Source organism: Erithacus rubecula, assembly GCF_903797595.1.
Source record: "Erithacus rubecula genome assembly, chromosome: 4".
Lineage (NCBI taxonomy): Eukaryota > Metazoa > Chordata > Aves > Passeriformes > Muscicapidae > Erithacus > Erithacus rubecula.
In genome coordinates, this window is record NC_136686.1 from 21,523,758 (window position 1) to 21,549,385 (window position 25,628).

Here is a 25,628-nt window from a genome sequence, read left to right on the forward strand (position 1 = left end):
GCCAAGAACTTTTAGCTAAATTTCTTGAATCACCAGTATTTTCATTGAAATCCTCACGGTCTTACTTGAATACAAATCCATCATCTCATGCAACAGACAAAGCTGGCAGACCTAATAGGAATTTCCCATTGGACTTGCTTGAGAATATGAATCCAACCTTCACTGAAGGACTAAGCAAATCCCATCCCATCTCTCAGAAGGACTTGTCAGGAAGTGCAAATGAAAATCTTTACTTTTTACATGGCTCTCATGCTACCTGTCTATATCCATCTGGCACTTTGAGATAAGGTCATGCACAAATGGTGTTTCCAGGTTGATCTGTGTGCATTTAGAAAATAAATCAGTAAACAAGGAACAAAACTATGAAGGTATAGCCTGAAAGTGGCAAAGAAAACATACAGATTGAGAAAACAAAGTGTTTTGTTGTGCTTTCTAAACACTCAACCTTTTAAAGTTATGTCTTAAACTAACGTGTCTAAAATAATCTTTTGATAAATGGGAGGAATATTTTTCCTGAAACACTGAACTTTACACTGCATTCTCTAATGTTGTGAAGAGAAGCTTCTGTTGAAAGAACAAGCCTGGAGGTTCTTTCAAGGAAAGAAGATGCTTTTATTTATAATCTCCAGAATTCCCAAAATGCAATGGTGTACAAAGACACTTGAAAGTAGACTTTATAATAACATGGGGAAAAAAGATGTGAATTCCTGCTGTGCCAAGCTGGTTTGATTATACTGTTAAGCCCTTAAAAACTGAGTTTAACATGTCTTTTGGGAGAAAAAGGAAACTTAAAATAGGCCTTCATAACAGGCCTATATGAGTTAGGAAGAAACTGATTACTACATGTGCCAGTTTGCCTTGCTTTTTCTTCTAGTTTGGATGAAAATAGCTCATACTTGTAAATCCAGGGAGAGAATAAAGTAAACACAAGAGTTCAATACTTCAAATGGATGTCGAACTTCTAAATTTCCATTTACCAGCCTTTTCCCTTAAGAAAAGAAAAACTGCTTCAGGCAAGTTCTGCATCTCCTATTACCCAGGCACAAGTCTCTCCTATTATTTTCCAGCCTTGGACCAGGGAGTGGAGGGCTGGGCTGTTATTAGGCTAAGCATCAAGGGGGAATGGGGAACCTCAGTTACCTTTCCATGTTTCCTGCCTTTATCTCTAGAGAGGACAGAACACCTCTGCAGTGCCAGAGAGAATGGCAGCCCAGGACTTCAGGGGAGTGCCAGCTTGAGTGTACCAATTCTCTTTAGCAAGGCTTTTGATAGTCACTTACAAGGAAGGAATGGGTCTGTTGAGACTGAGTCTGTTCCTGGCTCTGCCACGTGGCTCAGGACAGGAAAGGGCACATGGTACCAGCGTCTCTGCACTGCAGGCAAGAAGGTACATCCCTCCTATTCAAGACTTCATTAAATGAAAAACATTTGTTGGATAGGGGATGCTGACTTCTTGGCTTGCTGAGCAGGATAATTGCCTGAAATGCAGATGACCCAGATTCAATTTTCTGTTCCAATTCGAGTTCCAAACTGGATGCAACAGGGACTTGAACTTGCAGCCTCAATTCCCAAGAGAGTGCCACTAACTTAAAACCTAGTAGCTAGAAAAGCTCCTGAGATTTTTTAAATTTTAATTTTGTTACAGGGATTCAGACTTGGAGGCCATATTTGCTTTCATCTGTAGTTTCACTGAAACAAATACATTCCTACAGAATTTTATTAAAACAGATCAGCATTTTCTGCCAATGCCAATGAATCAAGAATATTTTGGGGAGCTACACTAAAGAAAAATTATTTCAAAGAAGGAAAATGGGAAGAGTAAAAGAGGAGAATGGCATGGGATCAGAGATAAAGGTAGATATTTGGATATTTTGATAATTTCCTATTTGGAAAGGAAACCAAAACTTCCCTTTTAAAAATATCTCTAGAGCATTCCTGGTTGAATACCTGTCCTGTTTACAAGGCCAACAGACTTTCTGCTCACCAGTGAACATCTGATCAGAGAAGGTGCTGTTTATTAATTCACTGAGTTATCAAAGTCAGATTTAATCTGGAAAACTGCAATTATAGAAATCCACCAGAGCCCAGTTTAGGTTTAAGACCCTTGATGTCTATTGTAGCCAGCAAAGCTTTCTCTTCTAGCATTTTCCTTGTCCTCTTATTCTCACACTTTCTGACCTATATTTCCATAAGCATCCTTTTGTTTTCTATACTGCCTGCATTCCTTTTAATTGCATTGAGATTTTTTTTGTCCAGAAGTTTCAAAATCATTCATTAAGGAGACATACCTCCTGCTTTGATCCATTATTATAGATGCTTTCTATATTACTTGCTTTCCTCAGAAAGACCAACTTAATCTTTTGAGCAAATCATCTACATAGAGGGAAGAATTTTGCATTTTTCATCTCTCCCACTTTATTCAGATACAAAACAGTCTAAATGTCTAATCTTGCCTGTTTTTCAGCTCAACTCCTAGGTAACTTGGGGCAAGGTGAAACGATGGAAATTGAAAAGATTAGGCAAATGGTTAAGAACCATTACAGATATATGCAAATCCAAGGATATGAAAACACCTATAGTCCTGTCAACTGTATTTTGCAGACTCTCTGCATTCCTTAGAAGTGCATTCCAAATGAATATGATAATAATCCAAACAGTTAGGGACACAAGAACAGGTTACTAAACTGGTGAAGAAAACCTCAAACCAGGAAAAGCACCAGAGCTCTAACCCACCAGAAAGCAGTCACATTTATGAGATATAACAAGAAAGGTATAGAAGAAAATCTTGCTAATTTTTTCTTGAGAGAAGCATAAAAATTGGCCTTCTGGTAATCAACTGAGTTGGAAAATTAATCTTTGCAATAAAGCAAATACTGCCACTTCAGCACATGCCAAAATACATGGTCCATTCATGCCAAACGACTTTTTATTCATCTTTCTTTTCTGATAATGATTTTTTATAAGTTCAATTAACATCAATTCTTGTGTATTGGTATTATGACTTCATTGATGAGAATTTGAGAATCTTTAGTACTGCAACTATTTAAAAATAATCAAAATCCTAAAAGACTGGCTTGAAAATTAAATTTAGAAAAATACATTAATTTGGGGATTGCATTTTGTGCTATTTAACACTTGGGTGCTGTTTTTTCAAGCTTTACTGCATAATGTTTTTAAGCTAGCTGCAAATGTAAAACAAGTGAAAAAATAAATCTGAAATGTTCACAAAATCCCAAGGCTCAGAGTAGAGCTGAGATGAGCGCTCAATGCCAAGAGAAAATTAGTTGTCTGAAGCATAATTTCAGAATTTTTGTTTCCATTTGTTGTTTTACTACGGGCAAATTACAATACCAATGTCTACTGGTCCTGTAAAACTCTGTGTTTGAAATATTACCAATTAATGAAATGTGCTATATTAATTTGGAATCAAGTTTAGACTGCATGACTCATGTCAAGTTGCATCATTCCACATAATTTGTTTACAAAACAAATTGTTTCCTGCAATGATAGCATGAATATTTTGGAGGGCAGTCATTATTAAACTGGTTTACAAATTTTGACTGTGAAAAGGAAAGCATCTGCATTCTGAAAATATATGCGCCATTACCTGAATTCCAGCTATGTTAACATGTTGATTCTGCTGTTTCTTCTCCTGATTGGAAAGATGTGCTCTTAAAATAAGCAGATGGACTTTCAAACTACAAGCTTGAATGAATCATAGAAAAAACAAAAATAGTAAAACAGAAGACTGAAATCGTGGTGGAATCAGAAACAAGGATATGTGGAACAGACATCAGAAATTATGGATGCCAATGCAAAACAATTATGCTAAATGTCTTCTAGTGCTATAGCATCACTGGCATTTTAATAACAGGAAACATCTGAGAGTTTGTTTTATAAGCAGGATGCTATGTGGTTCTAGTCCATGTGGGAGGTACTGGCAGGTGCTAGGACATGTTTCACACAAATCAATTTGTAAAACTTTTAAAAGTCTTTCCTGATTGGTATTCCTGTTACATTTGCCATGGCAGACACACTCTGAAGAGGACACAGCCCTGATGTGAATGTGATCTCTTAGTCAAGACCCTGGGTAATGGGTTTAGGCTCACTTTATCAAGCCCCAAACAGAACAGTTTATGAACTACCTACACCCTACAAACAGAACCTCAATAAAAACTGTGTTAGTCAGGGCATCCTGGCACAGACATAGCTGTAATATGGTAATCTGAATTTACAGTGTCCTCCTCCACTTCCACATCTTGTATTTCCAGCACAGTTCCACTGAGAATCTGTCATTTACAGATTTGCTATATTTCTTCAACTAAGTAGAGACTGAGCATCAATAAAAGCACCTTGGATCTCTGTTCTTAGATAAATTTGACCCTGTGTAAAACTGGCCCTGTTTCCCACTGCACAATGACCTTTGAGCACACATATGGTTTTGGGATGCAGGTTTCAAATCTGCCTCAGTTTTAACAGCAAACTGCTCCTGTCAAGGTAAGAGCCAATCTGAATCCTTAAGATGTGAAAACAAGTGAAACCACTTGCAGAAATATATAGCTTTATGCTGTTACAAGTAGAGGTTTTGTGCCCACCTACATCTGAGCTTCTTCAAATTTTTAAAAAAATGAGTAAGTGTTATTTAAAGCAAATTATAATAATAAAGACTTAACAATTCTGTTATATTTTTACTATAAGCATCGGGTTAAAGCTGAATAATGCATTAACAGGTATCTTTCAAGGGATACCAAAAATATAGAGGCAACTTGTAGAGAGAAACCTGAGATTCAGCAGCTTCTAAGTAGCCATATACTCAATATATTCAGCATCTTCTCAGTAGCTAGGCTGACATTAAATTAGGCTGCTAGAATAAGATATTCACATGAAGGGCCAGTATTCTTGGGGTCAATGCTATCAAGTAAATATATAAAGAATCAGAACAAAAAATAGAGCATTTAATTAAAAGGCTTGAATTTCAGAAGATAGGATAGTCAAAGATCAAACTACCTTTACACTCTTAAACTAGTTCTACTTGGAGAAATGTGGGTTCTATTAAATCTGCCTTGAGACCAGTAAAATGTCCAAATGGAAAGCAATAAGTACATGTCCCAAAACTGTCAGTCATCTTGTGAGCACTGGATTTTTGAGGAGTTTCATAATGGAAAACTTAGGTTAAATAATGCAATCTGTATACAGCAAGTCAGATACAGGGAGTCTAGTTCAAATGCAATTTAAATATTACAAACAGCATTAGAGAAGGAAAAATAGGGGAAGAACTTTAGAGAACTTGGAGTAAAATGATACAGATAAATACAAACAAGACATGGAAAGGAAAATAATATAAAAAAGGCAAAGAAAACCCTTGTACTCCTGTAGCCAAACATCTCTCACACTAGGAAGAATAAAGGCCAGAAAATGACCTTCATTTAAGTCATTAAACCTATATTTAGATATCAATAGAAAAAAAGATGTGTTTGATCATAGGCATCCTCAGACTTCACATTACGTGTGTTCTTTCACCCAGAGCTCCATTTTAGAAATTCTAAGTCACAGAAGTCCCATATTTCTGTTATATCTGTGGAGAGATCTTAGTACACCATTATTAGCTTAACTGTATGTCAGTGCAATTTATTACATGATTCAAATCAGAATGTGCTTTTGGAAACCTTCCCAAAAGTTTACATTAGTGGATTCTTACTCCTCTACTTTAGGACTATAACATTATACAATGCATTAGAGGCTGAAGGCATAGAGCAAAGAAAAGGTTTAATTACAGTCCCTGTGTGGAAGCTATAAATACATGGCAAGGATAAAGAAGACAAGATAAGAAACCAAAAACTGGGGAAAAAAATAGTGATGAGAAAATCACCTTAGAAATGACATCCTGAGGCAGAGGATATTGATGATGAATAGTAATAATATTCAATCTCAGATAGTGTGGATGGTTCCAGCAAGAGCTGCAGAGATTATCATTGTATTAGTCACTTTTCTGTGGCTTATTAGGAGAATCTTAGTTCAGTCAGCTCCCCAGTTCTGGCTCAAGTGTTATGACCTGAAGGCAAAGATTACTCTGCTATACTTTCTATCACAAAAAAAAAAATGAATTAGATATATTTTTTAATTAGAAGAGTAAACATACATTAACTTTCTGCAGCAAAATTATTATAGGAGGAATTGTTACTGAAACTGTATTAAAAATGTAGTTCTTACTGTGAAAGTGAAAGACTTTTGCATATTTTAAGGTTTCTTCAGGGTATTCCAGCAACCCCTTGAAGTTAAAAAGAATAATATCAGAAAGAGCCTTTTTCATCTTTTTCCAGAAAGTAGAAACCCCAGTTCCAAAACAAACTTTAAACTCACTCTCCATGCAAGAGAAGAGTCTCCTAATTGCTATACTGGCTCTACTACTACTATAGTAGCCTCACTGTAAAATGTACTACATCCTTTACTGCTATAGTAAATATCTTTAATACTATACTATTACAGCTATGCTAGCTTTGTTAATTAATGTATTATTTTATTTTACTTTATGTGCTATTTTTGGTTCATTTTAGAAAATACACTGATTTATTTTACTTTTATATTAATTAATTAATTTCATTTCTAATACTGCTATACTAGCTTCACTACTTTATACTATCTTTACTACTGTTATACAGGTTTTCCTAGTGCTGTAATAGAGATAAGTATGTAAGTTATCCTAGAGCTCATAACATTTAATTGTAGAAAATATAAGTACCATTCTCCACCTCAGTATGAATTTGTGCCTGACTGCTTGGAAAGGAAGTCTCCAATGTATAATGAGAAGGCTCAAAAGGTAAGCAGGGAAATGTACTCCAAGGTTGGATTATATGGATGAACATGAACAGTCTAAGTCGAAATTTAAAACTATGTGAAGTGTTGCATACCTTACATACTTTGCAAAGGTGATTGATAGGCTGTCTGTATTTGGTACACACTCGAGCTGTATCCACATTTCTGCAATCTGTAGATTGTGTCCCAGATTGGTTTCCCCTCAATACAAAATCTTAGTGGCTGTAGATAATTATAGATCGTTATTTTGCATTTTTTGACCCTCAATTTCTGTTTCAAACACATACTGTAACTGTCCCAAATACAGGGGTAGCTCTCTGCTTCCCAAAGCCCAAATCTAAATCTGCTCTGCAGACATCCTGCAGGTGAGTGGTCATTCATTTTCTTCCATCTGAAGAACCAGAACAAAATCTCTTAGGCAAATCCTAACATCCTACCAGAACAGACTGGACCACAGCTGCATGAGTGCAATCAGCTGCATGAGTTCTTTGCTGTCCGGAAACTTAGGACAAATGAAATTATTTTCAGATAGTGGAAAAGCATCCATCTCCAGGCCTGCAACAGCTTAAAGCAGATTTGCAGGGTGACAGTGAATTTCAGGACCAGAATAATTGCATTTGTCAAGTGTTTGGTATACCTCTCTGAAGCTCCAGATCATAGAAGGATGTCATTATCCTTTCAAGCTTAGTCACTCCTGATCATTAGTTTGAGCTAGGAGAATCTACTGTCAAGATCATAAAAATTGTTCACAGACCTCATGTATATCATCCATAATGGAATGGTTTCAGAAAAATCCCTATATTCCTCCAGGTATTGCACAGTTTCCCCAACTTTTTAGAGTGATAAATGGTGTTCATAGTTGACCACTACCCTAGGAGACACAGCTCTCAAACAGGAGAGAGATGGTTGTGGCCCCTCACAGGATGGCTCATGGACTCCCTGACACCAAATTCATGAAGGAGGTGTGGGAAGCGAGCCATTTTGGCAGATTCTGATCAAGGATGGACAGCCTCTCAATTTCTCAATGTATAGCTGTGCTTCTGCATCATGAATATGAATCAGCACTATGTTGTTGCAGCAGAAGTGGCCAACTGCATTCTTGGCAGTGTCAGCAAGAGAAGACACAGGAGGTCAAAGCAAGAAATCTCTTTATTCAGTACTTGGAAAGCCACATCTGGTGCATTATGAGGAGGTTTGGAGGGCCACCTACATGACTTGAAACCCTTTATCATTCATGGTGCTCAGAACTTGACTCAATAAAGCCCTGAGGAAGCTGTTCTATCAGGATCTGCTTTGAGCATGTGTTTAGAACAAATGACCCCTAAATGTTTCATAACCTCAGTTACTTCATATACACGACTACATGTTATTAGCAGCAAACCTTCAAGGCTATGAAATTTGGCATGCAAAGGCATCAAATGTTTATTTCTCACATAACTCTCTAACCAGCACCAGAAATAGGAACAGAACCTGAAATGGATACTCTTCATCTATACAGTTCTTTGCAGCATGGCATTACAACCCCCTTTCTGGAGATCCTTCCAGAAAGGTAGACAGACTTCTGAGATCCTTGTGGAGGACTGTAAGCTGACATCAGATATATGATAGCATCCATAGAGGAGTGAGACAAAACATGCCAAAGCATCAGCTTGTCTCTGCACTCATACTCTGAGATGTCTTTTCTAAGACAGCCACTGAACATGTTCACCAACATACAGGCAGTACAGAAAGTCAGTGGACTATGCATCAGTGGCAAAATCTTGGAGTTTTTTGCCACAATACCACAATACTGAAATACTCCAAATAGGCTTTGTCAAAGAATTTTTCCTGTTCTGATCATCACTGGAGGGCTGGTGTGGTTTTTCAGGGCAGGTCTGCTGACAACAGTGTGAGGCTGCCCAGCTTCAGACACAGGTGAATCTGTTGCCACTGACTCCTACTATCTATCACAGGTCAGCCTGCAGAGTACAGTGTGTCACAGTAAATGAGACATTAGATTGTAATTAAACTGGCAATTAAACTGTAAATCACTTTGGCAAATAACCTTTTTTTCTCAAAAGAAAAACATCAAGGATTTTTTAGAAGTAACTGCAGGAAAAAAAAAGTCAAGTTGTATTTAAATAAGAGTAGAAGGGAAAGAAAACTAATATAAATCTTCTGGGAAAAGTCAAATGTAAACATTTTTATTAAATTCTATATGATGGAAATGGCGTGACTTGTTTCCTAAAAAAAACCCCAACAGTTAGGTCAGAGATAAAGTTTAATAATTTTCAAAGGAAAAGCCAAAATGAAGAGGAAACTAATAAAAACCCCTTAGCATTGAACAGGTCTTCTTAAACTTAGGATGAATGACTGATGCTCTAAAAAATCCCTGAGGTTATTCTACAGATACCTTTGTATTTATGAGGGAATAATGATGATAATACCTTTCTGTGACTGTGGTGGGAAAGTGTAGGCCATAGATTCAGCAGAAGGAAGAAAGAAAGGAATGAAGGAGTCCACTTTAAATCCCAGAATAACTTAATCTAAGGTCTCATCTTCAGAAAGAACATTTTAATTTAGAGTTCCAACATCAAAGACCATATGAAATCGCCATTTCTTTGAAAATCCACACTAAAGAACAAGGAGATATTAGCCAAAATCCTTAAACTAATTAGTACCAAACACTCCTTTGGGCAGAACTTCTCCCTAGGATCAAATTACTGAGCTTAAGTTAGCAAACTCTTAGTCCAATCTCAGTGTGGGTAAAGACAAGCTTCCACTGAGGAGAGGCTTTATTATCCCCATCCTAAATTGCTTTTTGTCTGTTTTTATTCTTTTCTTTTCCTGATTTTTAAAACTTATTATTTTGTTTTAACCAGGAAGCAACACTCCTTAGTAGCTACTTCTGTTTGCATACAAACAAGAATGAGAAACCAAACCAAAGACTGAATGATCTTTCCATTCCCAGCAGGAACCACTTTATTACTGCACCTCATAATCTGCCATAATTCTGACTGCAGACTTCACCTTCATCTCTAAGATAAAATAGCCAATCCTGGTTCTTGCAAAATGCATCTGACATCAGGCTGAAGGGAATGACTGTGACTGTTCAGACCATTTCACTGAGGACTAGCAATGTTATCCCAGAATATATTCTCAGATGAACAGAAAGAGCTGAGAAGGAAGGTGAAAGGACTGGCAAGCAAAGAGGCCAAAAGCAAAAAGCCTAGGAAGGTGATAGGGGATTCTCAATACAGATTTATGAACAGTATGGAAAATGACCTTGCCCCAGACCAAGGAACTATTCAGTAAAGAAGAAACTATGTCCCCAGAGTGCAACTGCAGTCTCTGTTACCTTAAAACTTTGTATTTAAATTCAGCACTTGAATTAAAATTATGCATTGGTACATTAACTTCCTTAGGACTCTGAGGCAGTTTGATTTATAGAAGATAACAGTCATGAAAACTCTGCTTTTAAGATAGCAGGTCTTACTACAGATTTATACCTAACTGTGAGGAGAATTAGGTTCACTGGGTAGGATTTATTTTTCTCTGCCTAAATTTTTTAAAAAGCAAGAAAGGCATTCTTTTCACTAGCATATTGTAATGAATAAAAATTCAGCTTTGACCTGGATAAATATCTATCAAGGTTTGCAGAAAAGACATTACTATTGACCTTATCATCTCAACAACACAGTTGGAGAGCTCTATTATCATCTAATTTATACTCATGCAATTTGAAGGCTGTGGCATATGCTGTAGAAAAAAACAGTAAGGCAAACAAAACAATTCTTTTAGTTTGTAAACAAAATGGTGTTGCTGACAGACAGGATTGCCAGAGTAAATGGTAGTTTACCATATTTTATACTGGCTAAAACATTGCTATGAAGAAAGCAAAATTCAAAAACTTTTCTACCAATTATATTAATGACACATAATTTTCAGTTCATTTATATATGTGGTTTGCAAGCTTTTAAGCCCAGTGAAAGTCTAGACATAAGAATGTACACTGCATTTTTGTAAGAAAAGTAAATACATTTTTTAAACAGACAGAAATTATGATGAAATAATTATTACTGTAAAAAAAATACTGACACTTTCTTGATTTGGCATTTTAAATACAAATACGAGGGTAATTTTACTTTGACTGAAATGACAATGAAAGCTAAATGTGAGCTAAATGAAAGCAAACTCCCTTGAGAATTATTTATCATACTACTAATATTGAGAAGTTTTTTCTGAAACTTAAAATACATTAACTTTTTCTTTAGTAACTCTATCCCATTTTTAATTCACCTGGAAGTTCTTGGCTTAATCTGCATAGTTAGATGGTAGAATTTACCATGCTTTATGGCTGGGCTGGCTTCCTGGGGCATTTTTGCTGTGTATCTGCTGCATGGTGAAGGTTTTGTGGACATCTCAAATTAGAGACATGTCATCTAGGACGCCTGAAGCCTTAAGATTTTATCTCTATTTCAGTTTTATAGTCTGATACTTATATTATTCACCCTTACTCTACTCTCAGGTTGGTGTAATAAGCATATTTTGCACTTAAAAAGCAATTCATTTGAGTCTCTCCATATGGAGTTATGTTTAATTTGTATTGGAGACATGGAATGTGTTCTCTTATGCATATTGTGATAATCATTCATACTGATTTGAAAAGACATTGCTTAAGTCTTGACCCTCCCCTCAGTGGTAACACTGACTGCCATTACACAGCTCTTCCACCCGCTTTGCAAGGTCACTCCTCAAAATTAAATTAGAAATCCCATTTCACATTCTTTTTATTACACAACCATCCATGTGATGCATATACTAACTGTGCATTAGACATTTTACATGGAGGAAGTCATAAGGTAAGGAGATTGATAATATCTGGGTGTTCTGGAAGTGAAAAGTTCAGTAGTTTTTCATTTTATACAGTAGATTGTGCTTGAAAAGAGAACTGGGACTTCAATCCAGCTCATCTTACTTGCACTGAAAACATTTTTTTCTGGAGTACCATCCTGAGCACATCTTTGGCAAAATCTGACTTTCAAAGTGGGGAGGGGGATTGGGAATGCAGATCTGACAACCTGAAAGAGAATCCCTGAACTAGGGGCACCATCTACAGGGGAACAGACTGACACTGACTCAGATCAGTTCACACATTACATAGCTGACATCTGTGCAAAGCATATGCAAGTTGGTTTGGCTACACTTGAACACCCCCTCCGAGTACTTCTGTTTTCATTTTCATTTCTGCTGCAACAGTGTCCAGGAGCCCTGGGCACAAAGCAGGAGCTCTCAGTGTCAGCTGCTATGCAAATGCAGACTAAAAGAGAGCATCTCTGCCTAAACAACTTAGAAGCAGCAGCAGATGTGTACAGATCAAACAGAAGAAAACAATGAAATCAGATGACAAACTGAGACAAACATCAGTGAGTGGACTAACAAGTTCTTTGATTTTACCCTTCAATTTTTAGCTGTAATTAAAACCACAAACCCCCAACATTTATTCTCCACTCTTTCTACCCAAATGGCAATGACATACATTGTTAGAAAAAACATCTTCAAAGATGATTTACTTCCTATTATACTTTCATTAGTTGTGTATAGCTGAATAGTTACTCCAGTATTTATTGATTTTACTGCAGGTTAATTCTCACTGATGATGTAGCTTTCTCTCTCTGCTGTCATGTCTTTCATGCTAAGTGCATCATCACCACTCAGTAGGTATTATGGTATTATGTCAACTTTATACTGAAAGCAAGAGTGTGACAACAGAACACCAAAATGGAATTCCAAGTGTTTAATTTTCAGCTATACAGACCAGCCCTTGGATTCTCAGTCAAATGGGAAAAAACACCAAAACAATCAAGAACAGCCATCTAATATACCAAAAGAAATTTCAGAAATGCATTCTTAAACTCCTGCTATCAGAGCTTAATTTGAAAAGCTGTTCCATTTCCCTAAGCAAAACCCAATTCCTTTATCTTCCCACAAAGGAACATCTCTAAACACTAAAAACTTGAGGATGGAAAAAGCAGAAATAGGAGTAAATTACATGATAATGAAGAACATAATAAAAGCATTTTTCTGTTAAAGACAGGGATCTGTAACCTTGTGCAACACAAAGCCAGTGAATCACAAGAGTCACAGTTTAGTTAGTTTACAGATCTGCCTGTTAAGCAAATTAACATGCTACCAGTTTTATTTACCTGCCAGTGATTTGCTCTCATTATTTATCTGACTTCCCATCTTGTACATCTATTTGTGGCAGTTGCAATACTTGGTCACACAAAGGGCGACCTACAAAAGGATAAAAGGAAAAAAGTCAGAGCCCTGATTGCTTTTTTTTATGTGTAACAACTGCTGTTGCTCCTGAATTAGCCTCAGTTCAGTGACTGCCATTCTAGTATCTGCTCTTTACATGCCATAAAACTTTCCAGGATAGGCCTGAAAATATTGGTTTCATTGGCTTTGGCCCAGGCTTCCTCCTTCTTTATGGATCAAGCAGGAGTCTTTCATTTTCAAAATCAAGTTTTTATGGCTCATATTGCTTTCAAATCTTGAAGTTGTATCTTGAAGTCACAATATACAGGAAGTAAGAAAAAAAAAAACAAACAAACACGGAATTATTTCTGGTCTTGCTTTTTATTCCAAATTTTTCCTGATGCTTCTGTACCTTTGGCTTAGTAAAAGTCTAACACAAAAAATGACATATGAAGAATATAATGGAGTCTAGTTCTTCATTTATATGTAGTAGGATTCCTGGTGGAACTCCTGAATGGCTGACACTATTTAAAATTCCTTTCTAATGCACTAAAACACATTAAAAAAATTAAAATGCCAAACAAGACAACAAAGTAGGGTTTAGAATGCAACTTCTTCTGAATTTGCATGCTTGTTCTTTTTTCTCATAATGGGATACCTTCTTCTTCCCTAAACACAACTGTAGAAGAGTTAACAATAATAAATAGAGTGATCTATGTTCCATGATTTTGGTGGCTAGCTCTTGGCTAGCACTGCAAACATTCATCCATCAAATGGCTCCTGAGCTCTTCTGAAGCATCCTTGTCCATTCAAGATATGTATGTAATTCCTCAAGCCTCACAGCTTCCTTTGGTATAATTAACATAATGACTGGGTAGGAACTACCCATTTCCTTGAAAATGCAGTAGTGAAATAAAACTTGCAAGACTGAAAGCCTCATTCTGTGTGAATAAAACTTTGAACCTGAAAGGAACTGAAGGAAGCAACTTTTGCAGCAAATTCTTTCATTGCAAACAAGCAAGCTCCGAAAATAATAGGCAAAAGCTCTCCAAGCTCCAATGACAGCTGGTTATGGTTGTTTTGGGTTTTTTGTTTTGTTTTGTTTGTTTGTTGGTTTTTTTAATTTATTTTGTTGTGGTTTTTTGTTTTGTTTTTTGAGTTTTTTTGGTTTGGTTTTTTTTTTTTGGTTGTTTTGTTTGCTTGGTGTTTTTTTAAACATAGCAGAAAAATTATCTATGTTCTCTGATAGTCAGAGAGTGGAAAACTGATGGTATGCTCTTCGGGGCTACTACTAGATAGCATTTCTGTCCCTTACTGTCTGTAAGGAAGGGCCATTGGGTTTCAGTGATGTGTCTTGTTCTTTGTTCAAATACTAAGACAGCATATGATGTGTCATGCCTTGTGAATGTCAGACTCCCACAGACTTCTGGCTGTGTGGCTGTTAGGAACTCAGCATCAAGTCCTCATAATTACTAGCATTGGAACGTGTGGGTTTTTTAACTGACCAGATAAATGATCCTAGAGAAAATAATCCTTGATATCTATTGTATTTGGACAGAGAAAACAGCAACCCTTTCAAATCATAATCTGAGCACAGGTGACACTCCTGCATATGCAGTTTAAATTATGGTTGTTCCTCCTTTCTGTAGCTCAGTAAAAGCTTTACAACATAATTTCTTCTGCATTTACTTTACTACTTGCCTCTTATGATCTAAGGTGTCCATAGAAGAAAACCTGCTATTCTGACTAACGGACCTAAGAACAAATGTGATCAGAAAAACTGAACTGGAAAAGGGTTGTGAATGTTAGAGTCAAATGCCAGCGTGAAAGGTTGGATGGGGAATGGCAGAATACAGTCCTGGTGAAGGCACAGTAAGTCACCTAGAGATGTGCCAGGGGGCTGCGTGACTTTCCCAGTTACCTGCTGAGGATGGCATACGGGCTCGTCTCTTTGCCAGCATCTGCTATCTACATTAAGATGTACTTCAGGTAAATTTCACTCTTGCGTACTAACTGAAACCAACTAAATGGTTGTGAAATATACCACTACTTTCTCAAGTTCTCTTAGAACTGTAATCCAGCAAGATCATGCACAGTAGCAAACCTGGGCTACCTGTATGTTCAGTACCCTGTAACCAACTAAAACTTATGGGAAACACTTCCATAAATACCACCCTGTTATGTTTACAATTTTGCAGGTAAAATTCTTTTCCTCCTCTTTCAGGAATATTGCTTGTTATCCTCTTTGAGGGTATATATGCTGAGGAACAAAGAACTTTAGTCTATTGTGTTTTTAAAAGCTAAGCTTACATCTAAATCTATTTCCATTTCCCTTTGGAACCTGAGCAACTTTTTATGTTATATTAAACATTAGACAAATAGGGTAGATCTAATTAAAAGTTGAAGAAATGTGCTTTCCTTAATTGAATTTGTTACAGTTACATTTTGCAGACCAATGTTAATCAACGCTCCAGTTCAGAGTGGATGGATCAAGGGAATTAGGTTAACCCTTGCGCGTCCTTACCTGAACACGCGACACAGTCTGCTCTCGCCTAAGCCACAGACGCCAATCACGACTCAGCGCTCGGTCGCGACTGCCCGGGCACCGCAGGCTCGCTAACAGGACCGGCCGCGCCTGCCGGGGGTCGCCGCCGCCCCGCGACCCACGGGCGAGGGCCAGCGCCGCGCCTCGCCGGGGCACCCGGCTGGCCCGACGGGCTTGTGGCACAGCGCAGCGGCAGCCCCCCCGCCGCCGGGGATACCCTCCTCATCCTCTTCATCCTCCCCATCCCCATCCTCATCCCCATCCTCCTCCCCCGCCCGTCGCCGCCCGGCCCCGCCCGACGGGGCGGACAGGGACCCGCGGGCGCGGGATGGGCGCGGCCGGCGCGGCGGCTCCACCCTCGCTGGGCGCCGGGCGATTGGCGGCGGCGGCGATCTCCCCGCCCCGCAGCCAATGAGGGCGGCGGGCCGGGGGTGATGGGCTGCCTCTCGCGGGAGGGATTCCTGGAGACGCTGCAGTGTGGCGGCGCTCCCGGCGCCGCGCAGCCCCCGTGCCGCCTCCGCCGCCCCGCCTGCCACCCCTCGCCTCGCCTCGCCTCGCCCTGCCCGCCGGCGGCCGCCGCCGCCGCTGCTGAAACTTAACGCCGAGCGCAGGGGGCCGGGGCAGCCTGCCTGCCGCGCCGGGGGCGCTCCGCCCGCGCCCCGCCGCCTCGCCCCGGGAGCTGCCGCCGCGGGGAGAGGCTGAAGGACGGAGCCGGCTGCGCCCGTCCCGGTTGCCAGGTAAGGCAGCGCTCCGGGGCCGCCCGCAGCCGCGCCCGGGCGGCGTCGCCTCGGGCGGGGGGAGCCGCCCGCCGTGCGGGCGGGGGAGCGCACACGCTCCGGGGGCGCCGTGCCGCCGCCCGCCCGCCGGCTCTGCCCGCACTGCCGGGGCGGGGGCCCGCCCCCGGGGCGCTCCCGCGGGGGTGGGGGCGTTTACGGGAGGGGCGACACAGACAAAGGGGACGCCCGCGCCCCCCCCCCCACCGCCCTCCTCGCTCCCCGCCCCCGCGGAGCTCCGCCGTCGCCCCCCGCCCCGGCTGCAGGAGAGAGGAGCATCTCCCTGCATCCCTCCATCCCTGCCCGCCGCTGCCCGGAGCCGGCGCCCCGGCGGCCGCCGGGCCAACTTGTTCGTCCGGGTGTCGCCGGCCGCTGCCAGCCCGTGCCCCTCGGCAGGGTGGTCTGTCCCGGCGGAGGGCGGTGGGGCGCGGCGGTGCGCCCCGCCCCGGCGCTGCTCTCGGAGCCCTCCGGACCGCAGGACGACGGCTCATCGTTTGTGTATCAATTCACTAAAGCCTTGCCCACTTCACTTAGAAAGGCTGTCAGGCTAATGTGTTTTCTTTCCATGCAATTTCATCTTCTGTCATTGTTTCCTTTGCACCGAGTACCACTTGCCCTGCTTTGGTTTGGGTACGTTCTATTCAGGTTCCTAGGCACACACGGTATGGATAGGGGATCAGCGCTCTCTTTAAAAGTTAATTTTGTCTATCAAACTCTACTACGTACAGTAGTAAGAATGTGGCAAAGAACGTTAATATTTCTTTTGTTTCCAGCCTTCTGAAATAAAGATATCAAACGACTGCTAGCTTCTGGTAGTCAGCATAGTAAATAAATTAAATGTAGTCATTGGAATGAGCCTTTATGGCACTTTCAACAATCTGTAATTCAATCATCTCTGATACAAGCTGCCTTTTGCTGTTATTCATCAGACCCAGCTGAGTGATTTCTGTCAGATGGGAAGCAGTGGAGAGAAATCTCTAGGTAGATGTAACTGAAAAGCTTTCCAAGTAGAGTCCTAAATGAGCACAGAAAAGCACTTGGCCACAATCTCAAGACAGATGTTGGCATCCAAATAAATAATTTCTTTTGATTGTCTGGGGGATGTCAAGTTTTATTTTCCTTATTTAATAGCCATTTGCGTGTGAAGAAGTAGCTCTGTCTTTATTACCTTGTAAACTCAATGCAAAATGTTGTAGTGCAGTAATATTTCACTGTCTCTGAAACAGTATTTTCTGTACAAAGGTCAGTGGAGTAGTTTCAGATATGCATACGTGTTGTAGACGTATCTGCAGCGGTGATATTGATCCTCAGAGCTGCTGTGCAGTGTGCCATCCGTGTTGCATGTTAAGCTGTTAAGCACTGTTTAAATTGCTTTATTGTCCAAGAGAGTTACTTCACCCTAAGAAAGGGAAGATGTTACTTGCAGACCCAAGGGGAGTTTCCTTTCCCTGCTGAGTTGACATCTAGAGTTAAAGATGGGCAGTTGTTTTGGGAGTGTCCCCGAAAAAGGAAGGGGGGAGCTTTTGGGTACAAGGACAAGTAGACAGTGAACTAATTTGTTTTGTGAGGATATGAAATGACATCTCCTGCCATGCTTAAATAAACCTGCTCAGGAAATGTATAAGGAGGTTGCACATGTGTTTATAATAGTATTTTCTTGTCTGTCTTGGAAACAAATGACCTGATTTTATGTCTTGAGTCAAATATATATCTTTTCTTGTTCCAAGCTTTTTGGTTTTTTAGTTCTGTTAATAGTGTCTGAGGAAATATACTTTAATGTGGTCTATTACTTGGCTTGTGGTATAGTTGCTCAAAATTTGCATGCATACAATTCATAAATTGAAACTATATAGCTTAAAACATAGTGTAGGCAGCTTGAGTGAGAAGAGATAATTTCGAAAAGAACCACAGGGCATAAGATAATGACATACTGTAGGAAATAATCATACTCCTGCACTTGCAAAAGCATGAAATGTTCCAGTGTAGCCATTTCATACAAGCCAAATTTTCCTTCACATTAAGAGCGCCTAAGTGAGCCTTATTAATGTTTTATGCGAAAGATGCTAAATCCATTTTAAGGATTGATACTGAAATTTAAAGAGGTAGCTCACAGACTAACTGAGCAGTTCTAATACTTCCTTAAAACAAATGTGAAAAATAATCAGTTGCTACGTATGCCATAGCAGTACAAGTGGGAAATAGCCTCCTGTGTAACACTAGTGGGCAAGAAACCCTTTAAAACCATAGATACCAAACAGTGTTTGATTAAACAATCTGAAATGTTCTCCTACCTTAATCATAACTTAAATCAGATGTAAGAGATGACCAAGAAGATGCTCAGTGTTGGTTAGCGTAGTGAAGGTGTGAGATAAGGGAAGGTTCTGTTTGTCAGAAACCTAGGGGAAAAGAAAAAAAAAAAAATCTATATTCTTCCAGCTAGCATAGACACACCGGAAACATAAAATCAATTTTTATGGTCTTTTGGCAGGGTTGGCTGTAATAAGTAAAAAGAAGGAGCAGCTTAGTGTCTTGGCAGAAGTTTTTAAGCCACTCAGCTGTACAGAACTCAGTTAATTGATGTTTCCTCACATGAAAATGAAGCTCTTATTTAACATATTGTTGTGTTTTCCTGTCTATTCAGCTGTCTGCTTACAATTTTAAAAATATTTCTGCGTAGTTTTATATTTGCATGCGTGTTTAAACACACAGATAAACTCTTTACCGGGAACTGCTTTCTGAATAAAGGGTGCACGCAACCCCATATTGCATGCTGTGGAAGAGACATTAAAGTTTGTGGTGCAAATGAAAAGGACAAGAAAATATTTCTGCATATCTGGAAGAAAAGCATGGAGGAATTATTATGCATGAATACCATGATCTCCTTCCCTCTACTGGTGATGCCTATATAAATACGCAGTTTCACAAAGAGAAATATTTCGTCTTTTGATTTTACTTTGATTCTCTGTAGAATGTTTGTTTAGACATAACTCTGTGTCTAGGAAAAAACTTAATTAGGAGCACAGATAAGGGAGCAAACTATCAATTTGTGTTTACTGCTGACATTTACTAAAGATACTTGAGGTTAAAATAAAAGCATTTGCCAGACTAAGTAAACAAAGCATTAGGTTAACAAATATTTTCAGGATCGTTACGTACAAGTGCCATCTTTGCTAGAGTAGGCTTTACTCCTCCCTCATACACCCCAGTAAAAGAGGGGATTAGGAAATGGTGGTTATACTGTTACATCTTTTACAGAAATACCAGACACCAAAGCAGAATGCATTAGGAGGATGAGAACTGACAAGGGTTTTTCATGATCTCTTCTGGTGATAGGGTAAGAGCAGGCTACAGGCAATCTCTTTCAAGGACTACGTGGATTAGTTGAGCGATTTGTGCAGCAGCATGTGGAAAAAATCTTTCTTGTTTAAATAAAAAAAAAAAAAGTAAAAATATTCAGTTATACTGTTTTTTTCTTTGAGTCCTGTAATGACTGAAAGCTGGATAGGAACTGTAATAAGAACCCTTACATACTACTTTTGGCAAATGTCTGATCAGTATGTTTTAGAGGCTGGCTTTTCTCTTGTTTTCCCCAAGTAGCTACAGGAGGAGCACATGAGAGAGCTGGCCATTTTTCTTAACCTGTTTTCTTATCACTGTCAGTCTGGAGGTATTTCCCAGAAACAGCAGGCACTGAACACTTCTCCCTCTCCATACTAGAGGGAGTGGTGTTGCCATCTTTTAAATTCTCACGGAATTGCAAACTCGGATGCCACTTCTTTTCTAGCATCCCTAAATAGGCTCAGAGAAATCTATCAGAACTTAAATAAATCTGGAATGTCTCCTGTGCAGGGTAGTTATCTGATAAGCTTCTAATATATATAATATCTTTTTTAATTTAGAAGATTTAACAAATTTTAAAGCAGTTACGAGAAATTACCCAAATAATGAATAATCTCTGAATTATTTGTAGTTATATAAAAATCTCAGGAAAATAATTTTTTATTTAGGAGTGGCTAAATCTAATTTGGTTCTTTTAAGGATGCTGTCTGTAAATTTCCTGGACACTATTCAGGATTTATGGCCAAATGTGTTTTAGTAGCTTTACTAATGTAACTGTGGCTATAGTGACTAGGTAGTACAATGCCTCAAAGCTGCTCAGTCATGTTTTAATAAATTGATTAAATATCCACTTACAAGTTCTGTTTTGTACCTTTATCTTAAGGGTATTGTTTTCTGTAATCATGTGGTTGAAAAATCAGTGTAGCAGTTGCAAAATGGGAAAGCTGGTAACCGTTCCTCAGCTTGGCACAGAGACATGAGTTTACCCATGAACTCTCATGTCCATGTGTTTAAATAACTATGTAGCTAGTGCAGTTGGAAATAATTGGAGTGCTTTTGTGCAAAGCACTGTGGAAATAAAGAATCCCTGACAAATGGCTTATCTGGTTCAGGGTAACGGTTGTGCTTTTCCTAGAAAATATGTCTGTGTACAGATGAACTAACTCTAGGTCTAACTCTTATTTAAAAAACTTAATGACCACTAGTGGCATGAAAGGGGTTTTTTGTGTTTATTTTTGTTTGTTTGTTTGGTGCTGGTTTTTTTGTTTGTTTGATTATTTGGTTGGTTTGTTGTTTTTTTTTTCTTTTTGTGTTTGGTTGTTTGCTTTTTGTTTCTACTTTTTTCCAAAGCTATGGTCAGCATTTCTTTATAAACATTTATTTATAGGATAAAGGTATTAGAGTTGGGAGGAATTCTTAAAATACCTGGTGGTACAGATAGGGTTCTATTTTTTTATTTTTTAAAAGATGGAAGTGATAAAAAAAACTTAGTGGTATGATGTGTCAATAGAAGACAGAATATACTGGAAATAGTTGAGGGTTGAAGAATGGTAGTGTAATCCATCCCAATCAAAAGAGTTTTGAAACTTTTTTGAGTTAAAAAAGGACTCTGTGTTTCTTGTTGAAATGGTAAGCTTTGTGTTTTGACTTCAATAAGGCATTTTATTTAATTCAGGGTGATGTTCTAGTTGTAAAAATAATACTGTAGAACAGCACTATTGTTCATGTGGACAGATTTTTTTTTTTTTCATGTAATAAATTGCAGAACAGATAGCGTATGGGGAATTGCCATTTCCATTATTCCAACCCTTTTCATTACCTTTGACAATGATCTGGAATAAAATACAAAATCCATATTCATGAGAATACTTACTTTTTTTGTGCCAATTTTAATAAAGTTGGGAAAAGTGCTATTATAGACGGATTTCATTTGGTTTCTCATTGTACATCTGAATGTGTTTTAACAAAGTGCACTGTAATACTATTGACTACTTCCAGTAAAAAAAAAAAAAAAAAGGTGAGTCCTCTTTAAATACTAGTCCTGAGAAGGATTTGGGATTACAGCCAGGTAACATGATCTGCTCTTATTTAAAGAGAAAAGAAGCTGTATGGAGCTATAAACACTGACTGTGGCATTGTGAGTAGGAAAGGTGCCTAACTCAGAAAGGGTGCTGGACCACCAGCATTAGTTTATAGGAGGGACTTGAGTTGTCTCAATTGAGATGTGTCTAGTCTGTTTCCTACTGGGACTCCTAAAAGCTTACCATTCTCTTTGCAAACTGGATATGCTGAAAGGCTTGTTGATCCCCACACAGTGAAAATACTGGTATTAAGTTGTACCCTGATATGTGGAAGTTCACACAGCATCCTGGGTGGGCACACAAGCTACAAGACTACAAGAAATGAGGTATCAGTGTTTTGTCCATCAGAGTACCAAGTGTATAAACTGCCTTACTGAGCAGATGACACCTTTCTACTTGAAGTCTGTAGATTAGTGTTTTCTTTTCTTTTACCTAGACCAGGTACAAGTTCTAGATTTGATGTTGAAATTGCTGGATTTGTGTTAATCCTTGAGAGTGGAGGAGGTAATCGCCTGTCCTTTTGGCCTAAGAATCACCAACCCATTGAACTTGCTGCTATTAACTCCTATTGTGTCTCTTGGATTAAAGAGCATTTGTTGTAGAAGATGTGACATGTTGCATAGTGTGAAGAGGTTCTGTGTGAACATCCCTTAAGCTGCCCTTGTAAGTTATAATCCTATTTTATCCATTGTAACTGACGAGAAATTTTTGTTTATTTATGTAACTAGTGATTTAACGACCCTTGAAGCTGCCAGCTCTTCTTTCCATTTATTTTGTTCCTCTGATGTGTCCTAAAACTATAAATTGTGCTTATTAGTAGGTACTTCACTTTTTTGAGAATTCCTGTTACTCTTTGAGATGTGGGAATGTCAGTGTCCTGTGTCTCATTGTTATGGCCTGGATTTGTGTAAATAGGCTTCAGTTTCCAGATGCCCATCAGTGAGATGATACCCAAAGGACAGTCTTCTGTCATACTCATTCTAGGTTTGGGACTGGCTGTGCAGGTGGCAAACCTTGTGGCTGGCATCTGAACCAGGGAATCCTGTCATGATTCTGTTTTGAACCTGGATAAACTTGTCTTAATCAGCATCTTCCATGTCCTCTTTCCATGTGTCAGGCTATTGATAGTTAATTGGTGGCATTGGCAAGAAAATAGGTGTCTCTGATAGAAAGGCTACCTTTCAGAGTGTTACAAGTCCCACTAAATTGCTAGAGATGTGTCCTCAAGTAGTCAGCTGAGGGTGGAAGGCAAATACATTTTTTGACTGCAAGTGGAATATTGGTTGAATTGCAGGATTTCTAGATCCTGAAATGAAAGTTTATATATTTTCAAACAGCCCAAATATTTCATTAAAAATCTATCTATTATATTGTTGCATTTGATAGCTATATCTGGGACACACGAATATTTCCTTATGAAAAGCCTGACAGTGGATGCCTTTTAGAGATTTTTAATTTCTTTGGAGTTGTTTTTCCTATGCTGACAACAAACAGTTACCTTGCACTTGCTCATCATCTTTGACTCTCTTACTTCATGCTTTGTTAGCTTACTCAGCTGCTAGTTAGAGCAGAGAAACACCAGGCAATATCCCTGTGACCTTGATAGAGGTCACTTGCTTCATGATGTGCTATAGCTGTGTAAGTTCTTTGCTGCTGTTATATTGTATATTTCCTTTATTTTTGTAACTCTTGCTTAACAGGACTGATCTGTTTGGGGTTTTTTATTAATGTGTATTTACTGCTTTTTTTTTTTTTTTTTTTTTTTTTTTTTTTTTTTTTTTTAGCATATTGAGAAAATGCTGATACTGAAAAATTGAAGTAAAATCATCTGGAGCAAAACTACCTGAAGTCACATGCTATAGTTTTCTCTTGTGTTTGTCATTTTCAAAATATACATCTGTTTTGAATATAGACTTGGGCTTACTTTAATATTTGATACACAAATATTTGCGTTATAAACCATACACTGGCTAATAATTGTGAGCTGTTTACTCAAAATCAATTATTCTTTATAAATATTGATGAATGCTGAATTAAGGTGTGCAAAGCATAAAATTCACTGTGGAAATCAGCATTTCAGAAGAACAATAATAATGAATATTTTATCTTTATATCAAGCAGCTAGAGCTCAGATTTTTGAATTGAGCACTGCTTATTCATGTAGTGCCAATTAGATTCTAAAGCAAAAAAACAGCTAAAAGTCCATTAAAGGTGAGGAACCACTCTTTTTCAGTCATAGTAGGGACTGTCTGCACTGTTAACTTAAAGTTAAAAATGAATCCAAAACGCCAAAACTTTTTTCTGCCTTTCCAGATGTCTGTACCCATCAGTGGAATTCCAAAATGTATGTATTGCATGTATGTGAAAGGAATAACAGTTGGCATAATTTTAATGGAACATGTCAGTATTACTCTGGTTAGTAGATTTTCTTTGAATTTCCTTTCCTTGGAGCAGTTAATTTGATTTGTGTTGAAATTTGGCTGTTAGAGTTTCTATGGACTTCAGCTAGTTTTAAAACAGTGTATGAATTTAGTGGTTTTTGCTGATTTCACAGAACAAAGCTAAATTATTGGCTGGAACAACACCTGGCATTTCCTAGTCTGTGGTGTCACTGTGCCTTCTTCCACTCAGTTCCATGACTCTGTGATGAAGAAAAGTAATCTTTACTGAGGAGGTAAAAAATCCGACCTCTTGGCATAGTTTGCAGTGTTGGCTTTAGGGGTTTCAAGTAGGTGAGTGTGTAAGTCAGAAAGGATATACTCAAGGGTGGACTAAAGGCCATAGGTGGATGTAATGAGTACTGATCCTATTTGAGATTGTTGTAGTTAGCAAAATTTTCGAGGTTTTGTCTTCCAGTAGGCCAAATACTGGCTTTTTTTTTTGGGTCTTTTTAGCATAAGTGTATTGATAATTCTGAATATCTTAGGGATTACGCTGATGAATTAATAAAAAAAATTATCCTCAAACTGTGAAAAATATTAGCTCAGTCGGTCCTATTTGTAGCTGTAGTGCTGTAAGATACTTACAGGTAGTTTCTTCAATCGGACTTAGAGGTAATTGTGTTGAGTAAATTCTAGGTACAAAGTCTAAGATGTTGTATAGTAAATAGTGTAGAACTGTGCTTGGCATTTATCTTAAGCTGTAGTACTTACAAAAAACAGTGGGGGAATGTACTGAAACTTTTCCACTCCTAAACACCATCAGGAAGTTTGGTTGTGGTTAGTCACGTCAAGCTGCTGTCCCATTCTTATGGGCTCCATGAGTTCTCTGTACTTACGTGTAGCAAGATTAGGAAGAACCAGAGGTGATGGGCTCAGCAGGGAGGTGTGTGAGTGAAGAGGCTCCATGTTGTTCCATGATGGTCAAACATTCTGTATCTCTGTGCAGAGATAAAGGTGATGACCTACACAAACTCCACCTAGCAGAGTTAGAACTAAACCCTAGGTGGCTGGTTTCAGCAAGGTCGTGTCTAACACTAACATGTAATAAGCATATTCACTATATGGGATAGCACCATTGTACATGTGGATGCAGTTCACAGCATGTACAATTGCTATGAGTTTTAATAGTAGCAAAACATGCCAGTTTTTCCCTAAATAAAGTGCAGAAAGAGAGTCTGAAGTGAACATGTCCTAAAATTTTTCTTGTTGCAGAGCAACTGCTTCAGGCCACGTTGCTTTTTCCATTGCACTTGGCCTAATATTGTTCTTCCAATTCTGGCTCACATAGACCAGAAATCTTGTTAATGTGTTTCTAGTGAATCATACTTTTTTTAGATGAGAAAATTATGTCCCAGAAATATAGTTCTATTTTTTTAGGTTCAAAGCACTCTTATAG

At 38.8% G+C, this 25,628-nt stretch overlaps 1 protein-coding gene across 4 annotated transcripts in view; it reads left to right on the forward strand.

Annotated features, from left to right (window-relative positions):
• The first annotated feature begins 16,008 nt into the window (after positions 1-16,008).
• Positions 16,009-25,628, forward strand: part of SYT1 (synaptotagmin 1) — a 333,925-nt gene continuing 324,305 nt past the window's right edge. For 3 of the 4 annotated variants that reach the window (XM_079303846.1, XM_079303850.1, XM_079303848.1), the window contains exon 1: positions 16,043-16,335. The gene's annotated coding sequence lies outside the window, so the exon portion shown is untranslated. Of the gene's footprint in view, positions 16,336-25,628 lie in introns of all 4 variants that reach the window. The other variant, XM_079303847.1, reaches the window with a different exon arrangement.